Here is an 11903-nt window from a genome sequence, read left to right as displayed (position 1 = left end):
ACTTGCGTAGGATCTGTTCCTGTTCATGCTCAGGTACACAACGTCTAATAACACCATCTACTCCTTCTTTAGAAAGATGTGGGTCATCCCAAAAGTAAATGCCTCAAATCATAGAAGAACTTTTTATTTTGCTGGTATGTGAAACTAGGCGGTATAAACTTAGCAACAATGTAATTAGCATAATCAGCATCCCATGGAGCAGTATGAGAAGCATTTATGACATTTAATTGCTCATCCGGAAAGATATCATCAATAGGAAGTGGTTCATCAAGCACATTTTCTAACCTAGACAAGTTGTCTGCAACGGGGTTCTCAGCTCCCTTTCTATCAACGATATGTAAGTCAAATTCTGGTAGCAAGAGAACCCATGTAATAAGTCTAGGTTTAGCATCTTTCTTTTCCATAAGATATTTAATAGCAGCATGATCAGTGTGAATAGTTACTTTAGAATCAACAATATAAGGTCTGAACTTATCACAAGCAAATACAACTGCTAAGAATTCTTTTTCAGTAGTAGCATAATTTCTTTGAGCATTGTCTAGGGTTTTACTAGCATATTGAATAACATTTAATTTCTTATCAACTCTTTGCCATAGAACAACACCTACAGCATAATCACTAGCATCACACATAATTTCAAAGGGTAAATTCCAATCAGGTGGCTGAACAATAGGTGCAGAGATCAATGCTTTCTTAAGAATTTCAAATGCTTCTACACATTCATCATTAAAAACAAATGGTATATCTTTTTGTAATAAATTAGTCAGAGGCCGAGAAATTTTTGAGAAGTCCTTAATGAACCTCCTATAAAATCCGGCGTGACCAAGGAAACTTCTTATACCTTTGATGTCCTTGGGGCATGGCATCTTTTCAATAGCATCAACCTTGGCTTTATCGACTTCAATACCTCTTTCAGAAACTTTATGCCCCAAGACAATACCTTCATTAACCATAAAGTGGCACTTTTCCCAATTCAAGACAAGATTAGTTTCTTCACATCTCTGCAAAACTCGATCAAGGTTTCTCAAGGAATCATCAAAAGAAGATCCATAGACGGAGAAATCGTCCATGAAAACGTCACAAATCTTTTCACAAAAGTCAGAGAATATAGCCATCATGCATCTTTGAAAGGTAGCAGGTGCATTACATAGACCAAAAGGCATACATCTATAAGCAAAAGTACCAAAAGGGCAAGTAAATGTAGTCTTTGATTGATCTTGGGCTGACACAGGTATTTGAGAGAAACCAGAATAACCATCTAGAAAGCAAAAATGTGTATGTTTGCATAGTATTTCTAGCATTTGATCGATAAAAGGTAAGGGGTAGTGATCCTTTTTAGTTGCCTTATTTAATGTGCAGAAATCAATTACCATCCTATAACCTGTAATAATTATTTGAGGAATCAATTCATCTTTATCATTAGGAACGACAGTAATACCTCCCTTCTTAGGGACACAATGGACATGACTTACCCACTGACTATCAGCAACGAGACAGATTATACCTGCCTCAAGGAGCTTTAGTATTTACTTTCTTACCACTTCTTTCGTTTTTGGATTCAGCCGTCGTTGATGATCACGAACTGGTTTAGCATCTGCTTCCAAATTAATTTTATGTTGACATAGAGTGGGACTAATGCCCTTAAGATCATCAAGAGTATACCCAATAGCAGCACGGTGCTTCTTCAGAGTTTTCAGTAATCTCTCTTCCTCATGCTCTGAAAGGGTAGCACTAATAATAGTAGGATATATCTTTTTCTCATCAAGATAAGCATATTTAAGAGTATCAGGTAACGGTTTAAGCTCAAACACGGGATCACCCTTGGGTGGAGGAGGATCCCCTAGGATTTCAACAGGAAAATTGTGTTTCAGAATAGGTTCCTATTTAAAGAATACTTCATCTATTTCCCTTCTTTCATTCATAAACATATCATTTTCATGGTCTAGCAAATATTGTTCTAAAGGATCACTAGGAGGTACGACAATAGAAGCAAGACCAATAATTTCATCCTTACTAGGCAATTCTTCTTCACGGTGTTGTCTACTAAATTTAGAGAAATTAAATTCATGAGACATATCATCTAAACCAATAGTAATAACATCCCTTTTACAATCTATGGTAGCATTAACATTGTTCAGGAAGGGTCTACCAAATATAATAGGACAAAAGCTATCTTGTGGGGAACCAAGAACAAGAAAATCAGCAGGATATTTAGTTTTCCCACACAAGACTTCAACATCTCTAACAATTCCCATTGGTGAAATAGTATCTCTATTGGCAAGTTTAATTGTGACATCAATATCTTCTAACTCAACAGGTGCAATATCATGCATAATTTCTCTATATAGGCTAATAGGTATTGCACTAGCACTGGCACCCATATCACATAAGCCATGATAACAATGATCTCCTATTTTAATAGAAATATCAGGCATGCCTACCGCATGTCTAGGTTTATCTTTTAGCACACGGTTTAGCAATTCTAGCAGTTTCATCACAGAAATAAATAACATGCCCATCAATATTATCAGACAAGAGATCTTTAACAATAACAATATTAGGTTCAACTTTAACTTGCTCAGGAGGTGTATATGTTTTAATATTGCTTTTACGAACCACAGTTGAAGCTTTAGCATGATCCTTTATCCTAACAGGGAAAGGGTGGTTTCTCAACATAAGCAGTAGGAACAATATGATCATTATAAGTGACAATCTTTTCTTCAACTTTAATAGGTGCAGCTACTTTTACTTCTATGGGAGGATGATATTTAAACCACTTCTTCTTGGGGAGATCAACATAAGTAGCAAAAGATTCACAGAAAGAAGCTACTATCTCAGAGTCAAGTCCATATTTAGTGCTAAATTTATGAAAAACATCGGTATCCATAAAAGATTTAACACAATCAAACCCAGGTGTCATACCTGACTCCTTACCTTTGTCGAGGTCCCAATCTTCAGAGTTGTGTTTAATTCTTTCCAATAAATCCCATTTGAATTCAATAGTCTTCATCATAAAAGAGCCAGCACAAGAAGTATCAAGCATGGTGCGATTGCTATCAGAAAGCCGAGCATAAATTTTTTGAATAATCATTTCTCTTGAGAGCTCATGATTGGGGCATGAATATAACATTGATTTAAGCCTCCCCCAAGCTTGAGCGATGCTTTCTCCTTCATGAGGCCAAAAATTATATATATAATTGCGATCACGATGAACAAGATGCATAGGATAAAACTTTTGATAAAATTCCAATTTCAATCGTTTGTAATTCCAAGACCCCATATCATCACATAGCCTATACCATGTCGATGCATCTCCCTTCAAAGATAAAGGGAAGACCTTCTTCTTAACAACATCTCCTGGTACACCTGCAAGCTTAAATAATCCACAAACTTCATCCACATATATTAGATGCTCATCATGATGTTTTGTTCCATCTCCTAAAAAGGGATTAGCTAGCAGTTTTTCTATCATACCTGAAGGAATTTCAAAGTAGACAGTTTCATTTTCAGTAGGTTCAGTAGGTTGAGGAGCAACTCTTTGCTCTACTGGTCGGGGTGAAGATACCCCGAACAAGCCCCTCAGAGGATTACTTTCCATAGTAACAAGTGACAGTAAATTTCAGAACACTATATAAATTTTTCCTTACCAAATTCCACCTACCAAAGGCGCTTCACTCCCCGGCAATGGCACCAGAAAAGAGTCTTGATGACCCACAAGTATACGGGATCTATCGTAGTCCTTTCGATAAGTAAGAGTGTCGAACCCAACGAGGAGCAGAAGGAAATGATAAGCGGTTTCCAGCAAGGTATTCTCTGCAAGTACTAAAACAAGTGGTAACAGATAGTTTTGTGATAGGATAATTTGTAACAAGCAACAAGTAACAAAAGTAAATAAAGTGCAGCAAGGTGGCCCAATCCTTTTTGTAGCAAAGGACAAGCCTGGACAAACTCTTATATAGAGAAAAGCGCTCCCGAGGACACATGGGAATATCATCAAGCTAGTTTTCATCACGCTCATATGATTCGCGTTCGGTACTTTGATAATTTGGTATGTGGGTGGACCGGTGCTTGGGTACTGTCCGTACTTGGACAAGCATCCCACTTATGATTAACCTCTATTGCAAGCATCCGCAACTACAACAAAAGTATTAAGGCAAACCTAACCATAGCATGAAACATATGGATCCAAATCAGCCCCTTACGAAGCAATGCATAAACTAGGGTTTAAGCTTCTGTCACTCTAGCAACCCATCATCTACTTATTACTTCCCAATGCCTTCCTCTAGGACCAAATAATGGTGAAGTGTCATGTAGTCGACGTTCACATAACACCACTAGAGGAGAGACAACATACATCTCATCAAAATATCGAACGAATACCAAATTCACATGACTACTAATAGCAAGACTTCTCCCATGTCCTCAGGAACAAACGTAACTACTCACAAAGCATAAACATGTTCATAATCAGAGGGGTATTAATATGCATATAGGATCTGAACATATGATCTTCCACCAAATAAACCAACTAGCATCAACTACAAGGAGTAATTAACACTACTAGCAACCTACTAGCACCAATCCCGGACTTGGAGACAATAATTGGATACAAGAGATGAACTAGGGTTTTGAGAGGAGATGGTGCTGATGAAGATGTTGATGGAGATTTCCCTCTCCCGATGAGAGGAGCGTTGGTGATGACGATGGCGATGATTTCCCCCTCGGGGAGGGAAGTTTCCCCGGCAAAACAGCTCCGCCAGAGCCCTAGATTGGTTCTGCCAAGGTTCCGCCTCGTGGCGGCAGAGTTTCGTCCAAGAAGATGGCTTATGATTTTTTTCTCATCGAAAGACCTCATATAGCAGAAGATGGCCATCGGAGGGCCACCAGGGGGCCCACGAGGTAGGGGGGCGCGCCTAGGGGGGTAGGGCTTGCCCCCCACCCTCGTGGGCGAGGTGTGGCCCCCCGATGAACTTCTTCCGCTGAGTATTTTTTATATATTCTGAAAACGTCTTCCGTGAAGTTTCAGGACTTTTGGAGCTGTGTAGAATAGGTCTCTAATATTTGCTCCTTTTCCAGCCTAGAATCCCAGCTGCCGGCATTCTCCCTCTTTATTGAAACCTTGTAAAATAAGAGAGAATAGGCATAAGTATTGTGACATAATGTGTAATAACAGCCCATAATGCAATAAATATCGATATAAAAGCATGATGCAAAATGGACGTATAATTGGACATCAGGGCTTAGTATTCCTCGTCCATGGTGTCGCGCCAGTGCGGATCAGTGGCAGTTTCAACATGATTGCGAGGCTCAGCAACTGCCAGTGATGCATGACGTTGCCGACGGGTGATTCCATAAGGAACAATTCCGTCTGTAACAACCTTGGCCCGCCATGTGTTGACGTGGAGGCGGGTGGCGTAGCGTGGCGGCGCCGCCGATAATCAAAGAAGGCAGGAGAAGGGAGAGTAATACGTACATCACGACGTCTGTCAAAGATTAAGCGATACTGGAGAGGTGATTCATTCCTCTCAACAAACTGGTGGTGAACCATAGCATTAAAGTCTAGGTAAGCATGAGCCAATTCAATATCATCATTATGTATGGTTACACCAAGAAAGTCAGCTAAGCGGGTTGCATAAATTCCACCAAAGAAATCTCCATTAAATCTATTAGGATGCAACCTACGTGCAACAATGGCTCCTAAATTATAGGATTTGTCTCTTAACACAACACTCCTAAGAATAGTGAGGTCAGGAACACACATATGACATGCTTCATCTTTACCATTTATGCACCTACCTATGAAGAGAGCAAAATAATGTATAGCGGGAAAGTGAATGCTCCCTATGGTAGCTTGTATTATATCCCTAGATTCCCCCACAGTTATGCTAGCAAGAAAATCTCTAAATTCAGATTTGCGGGGTTCACTAGCACTACCCCATTGTGGAAGTTTGCAAGCAGTTGTAAAATCCTCTAAGTCCATAGTGTAAGATTTTTCATAGAGATCAAACAGGACAGTTGGAGAATTACGTGAAGATGAAAATTCAAACCTCCTCACAAAGGTACTAGTGAGATAGTGGTACTGGCGGCACTTTTCTTCCTCGAAGCTCACAAGTTCGGCATTACGCAAATATGCGTTAAATTCTTCCTTAATTCCCGCTCGATCCATAAAGTTTTTCGAGGGCCATTCACAAGGACGCACTGGAGCGTCTCTTGGTGGCTCTTCATCAACGTCACGCATTGCAAGCCTGGGTCCTTGCTTCCTTGAAGAACCACCTTTGTACATTTTCCTAAGCATATTTCTTCCTCTGAAATATTCTGAAATTTTTAGTAACTTCAAAAATAAAAGTAAGCCAAACTCAATAATATTGATAGCAACTACTCATACAAGTGCCTAGAGCCTATATCATGCATCAAAACTACTTGGAACCATATAAATTTGACATGCAAGCTCAAGAACATGGTCACCTAGGCAACATAAATTTGCAATGAATAAAGCACTAGAACAAAAACTAATTGGACCAATGGAGGAGTCACATACCAAGGAACAATCTCCCCAAGCAGTTTGTGAGAGGTGCTTTGAGGAAGGAGATCGAAAATGGCAGCAAAATGAGCTTGGACTCAGGTTTGAGTTGGATATTCATGTTTGTGGGAGGAAGAAGAAGTGTGTGGGTGCAAGAATAAGTGGAGGAGGGCTACCATGGGCCCATGAGGCAGGGGAGCGCGCCCAGGGGGTAGGGCGCGCCCCTGACCCTCGTGGCCAGGTGCCAGCTCGTCCTGCTGTGTTCTCAGTGCCAAATATTTTCAAATATTCCAGAAAAAATCATATTTAAATTTCAGGGCATTTGGAGAACTTTTATTTTCGGGGTATTTTTATATTGAATGGATAATTCAGGTAACAGACGGAAACTACTTATTTTTATTTTATTTAATATAAATAACAGAAAATAAAAAGAAGGTACAGAGAGTTGTGCTTTCTAGTTTCATCCATCTCATGCTCATCAAAAGGAATCCACTAACAAGGTTGATCAAGTCTTGTTAACGAACTCATTCCGAATAACATGGAACCGGAGAAATTTCGAATAACACTATGTTACCTCAACGGGGATATGCACATCCCCAATAATAAGAATATCATATTTCTTCTTGACAGTAGGAAGAGGAAATTCAAAACCTCCAAATATAATCGATGGAATTTTTCCAATAGAGTTGATACTATGAACTTGAGGTTGTTTCCTCAGAAAGTGTACCATATGCTCATTACCATTAACATGAAAAGTGACATTGCCTTTAGTGCAATCAATAACAGCCCCTGCAGTGTTCAAAAAAGGTGTTCCAAGAATAATAGACATACTATCGTCCTCGGGAATATCAAGAATAACAAAGTCTGTTAAAATAGTAATGTTTGCAACCACAACAGGCACATCCTCACAAATACCGACAGGTATATCAGTTGATTTATCAGCCATTTGCAAAGATATTTCAATAGGTGTCAACTTATTCAAATCAAGTCTACGATATAAAGAGAGAGGCATAACACTAACACTGGCTCCAAGATCACATAAAGCAGTTTTAACATAGTTTCTTTTAATGGAGCATGGTATAGTGGGTACTCCTGGATCTCCAAGTTTCTTTGGTATTCCACCCTTAAAAGTATAATTAGCAAGCATGGTGGAAAATTCAGCTTCCAGTATCTTCCTTTTATTTGTAACAATATCTTTCATATACTTAGCATAAGGATTCATTTTAAGCATATCAGTTAATTGCATACGCAAAAAGATAGGTCTAATCATTTCAGCAAAGCGCTCAAAATCCTCATCATCCTTTTTCTTGGATGGTTTGGGAGGAAAAGGCATGGATTTCTGAACCCAAGGCTCTCTTTCCTTACCATGTTTCCTAGCAACAAAGTCTTTCTTATCATAACATTGATTCTTTGATTGTGGGTTATCAAGATCAACAACAGGTTCAATTTCTATATCATTATCATTACTAGGTTGAGCATCATCATGAACATTATCATTAACATTATCACTAGTTTCAGGTTCATTACCAGATTGTGTTTCAGCATCAGAAATAGAAATATCATTTGGATTCTCAGGTGTTTCAGTAATAGGTTCACTGGAAGCATGCAAAGTCCTATCATTTTTCTTTTTCTTCCTATTAGAAGGACTAGGTGCATCTACATTATTTCTCTGAGAATCTTGCTCAATTCTCTTAGGGTGGCCTTCAGGATACAAAGGTTCCTAAGTCATTCTATCACCACTAGTCATAACTCTAACAGTGTTATCATTATTCTTACTATTCAATTCATTGAGCAAATAATTTTGAGCTTTAAGTACTTGTTCTACTTGAGTGGTAACCATAGAAGCATGTTTGCTAATAAGTTTAAGTTCACCTTTGACATTAGCCATATAATCACCCAAGTGTTCAAGCATATTTGAATTGTATTTCAATTGTCTACCAAAATAAGCATTAAAATCTTTTGCTTAACCATAAATTTATCAAACTCATCTAAGCATGGGCTAGCAAACTTAGTAAATGGAATTTCAGCTTTATCATATCTATAGAGAGAATTTACCTTTACTACCTGTGTCAGGTTATCAAGACCATGAGTTTCTTCAATAGGTAATGGATTAAGATCATATGTTTCTTCGACAGGCGGTAAATTAAGACCATGTATTTCTTCAATAGGAGGTAAATTCTTAACATCTTCAGCTTTAATACCTTTTTCTTTCATAGATTTCTTTGCCTCTTGCATATCTTCAGGACTGAGAAATAGAACAACCCTCTTCTTTGGAGTTGGTTTAGGAATAGGCTCGGGAGTTGGTTCAGGAACTGGTTTAGGAAGTGTCCAATTATTTTCATTTGTCAACATATTATTCAATAGAATTTCAGCTTCATCCGGCGTTCTTTCCCTGAAAACGGAACCAACACAACTATCCAGGTAATCTCTGGAGGCATCGGTTAGTCCATTATAAAAGATATCAAGTATTTCATTTTTCTTAAGAGGATGATCAGGCAAAGCATTAAGTAATTGGAGAAGCCTCCCCCAAGCCTGTGGGAGACTCTCTTCTTCAATTTGCACAAAATTATATATATATATATATATATATATATATATATATATCCCTTAAAGCAGCTTGTTTCTTATGAGCAGTGAAATATTTAGTAGAGAAGTAATAAATCATATCCTGGGGACTACGCACACAACCAGGATCAAGAGAATTAAACCATATCTTAGCATCACCTTTTAATGAGAACGGAAATATTTTAAGGATATAAACGTAGCGAGTTCTCTCATCATTAGTGAACAGGGTGGCTATATCATTTAATTTAGTAAGATGTGCCACAACAATTTCAGATTCATAGCCATGAAAAGGATCAGATTCAACCAAAGTAATTATATTAGGATCACAGATAGGTGAAGTAGCAAAAGCAGGGTTAGGTTTCATCCTAGCATTTAGAGATTGCTTATTCCATTTAGCTAATAACCTCTTAAGTTCATAACTATCTTTGCAAGCTAAAATAGCTAAAGAAGCTTCTTTATCAAAAACATAACCCTTAGGAATAACGGGCAAGTCTTCATCATCACTTTCATCAATATTATCAGATTCAATATTTTCATTCTCTCTAACCCTAGCAAGTTGTTCATTAAGAAATTCACCAAGTGGCATAGTAGTATCAAGCATAGAAGTAGTTTCATCACAAGTATCATGCATAGTAGAAGTGGCATCATCAATAACATGCGACATATCAGAACGAATAGCAGAAGCAGGTTTAGGTGTTGCAAGCTTACTCAAAACAGAAGGTCGATCAAGTGCAGAGCTAGATGGCAGTTCCTTACCTCCCCTCGTAGTTGAGGGATAAATCTTGGTTTTTGGATCTCTCAAGTTCTTCATAATGATAAGCAGATATAAATCCCAAGTGACTCAAAGAATAGAGCTATGCTCCCCGGCAACGGCGCCAGAAAATAGTCTTGATAACCCACAAGTATAGGGGATCACAACAGTTTTCGATGGTAGAGTATTCAACCCAATTTATTGATTCGACACAAGGGGAGCCAAAGAATATTCTCAAGTATTAGCAGCTGAGTTGTCAATTCAACCACACCTGGAAACTTAATATCTGCAGCAAAGTGTTTAGTAGCAAAGTAATATGATAGTAGTGGTAATGGTAGCAAAAGGTAATGATAGAAAAAGTAATGTTTTTGGTATTTTGTAGTGATGATAGCAATAGCAACAGAAAAGTAAATAAGCGAAGAACAATATATGGAAAGCTCGTAGGCAATGGATCGGTGATGGAGAATTATGCCGGATGCGGTTCATCATGTAACAGTCATAACCTAGGGTGACACAGAACTAGCTCCAATTCATCAATGTAATGTAGGCATGTATTCTGAATATAGTCATACGTGCTTATAGAAAAGAACTTGCATGACATCTTTTGTCCTACCCTCCCGTGGAAGCGGGGTCCTAATGGAAACTAAGGGATATTAAGGCCTCATTTTAATAGAGTACCGGACCAAAGCATTAACACATAGTGAATACATGAACTCCTCAAACTACAGTCATCACCGGTAAGTATCCCGATTATTGTCACTTCGGGGTTAACGGATCATAACACATAATAGGTGACTATAGACTTGCAAGATAGGATCAAGAACTCTCATATATTGATGAAAACATAATAAGTTCAGATCTGAAATCATGGCACTCGGGCCCTAGTGACAAGCATTAAGCATAGCAAAGTCATAGCAACATCAATCTCAGAACATAGTGGATACTAGGGATCAAACCCTAACAAAACTAACTCGATTACATGATAGATCTCATCCAACCCATCACCGTCCAACAAGCCTATGATGGAATTACTCACGCACGGCGGTGAGCATCATGAAATTGGTGATGGAGGATGGTTGATGATGACGATGGAGACGGATTCCCCTCTCCGGAGCCCCGAACGGACTCCGGATCAGCCCTCCCGAGAGGTTTTAGGGCTTGGCGGCGGCTCCGTATCGTAAAACGCGATGAATCCTTCTCCTTGATTTTTTTCTCCCCGAAACCAAATATATAGAGTTGGAGTTGAGGTCGGAGGAGCTCCAGGGGGCCCACGAGGTAGGGGGGCGCGCCCTAGGGGGGCAGGCGCGCCCCCACCCTCGTGGACATGTGGTGGGCCCCCTGGTCTTCATCTTTTGCAAGGATTTTTTATTATTTCCGAATAGATGTTCTGTGAAGTTTCAGGTCATTCCGAGAACTTTTGTTTCTGCACATAAATAACACCATAGCAATTCTGCTGAAAACAGCGTCAGTCCGGGTTAGTTCCATTCAAATCATGCAAGTTAGAGTCCAAAACAAGGGCAAAAGTGTTTGGAAAAGTAGATACGACGGAGACGTATCACCTATTTTCTGGAAGAAAGGATGAACCTTTTGGTATTCACCACCCCAGTCGGATTGGACATGCAGAATTTTACAATTCAATAACCGTTCAACATGAGCTTAACACTGAAGAAAAACTTGTTCAACATATTTTTTATTCTAAAGACAAAACAGCCAAGTAAACTTACTAAAGTCGTCAACAAAAATAACATAATAATTAAAACCTCCTGATGAGAGGCACGCATGCCCCCAAACATCAGAGAAAAAGAGTTCTAAAGGGACCGAAGACACTCTATTTGAATGAGGAAAGCGTAGCTGATGGCTTTTCCCTTGTTGGCATGCATCACAAACTGACGTTTTATTTTTCTTGTCTTCATAAGGGAGACCAAAGCAGTTGACGACGTGATCAACGACGACGGACGACGGATGGCCCAAGCGACAGCGCCACCGAGAGTAACTTGGCTTGACGGAGATAGACAAGGCCACCCTATGTGGAGTCGGACGCCTGCCATAGATTGGATAAGGACCTTC

The sequence above is a fragment of the Triticum aestivum genome, chromosome 7A (genome assembly GCF_018294505.1).
Source record: "Triticum aestivum cultivar Chinese Spring chromosome 7A, IWGSC CS RefSeq v2.1, whole genome shotgun sequence".
Lineage (NCBI taxonomy): Eukaryota > Viridiplantae > Streptophyta > Magnoliopsida > Poales > Poaceae > Triticum > Triticum aestivum.
Note: the sequence above shows the minus strand (reverse complement) of the source record.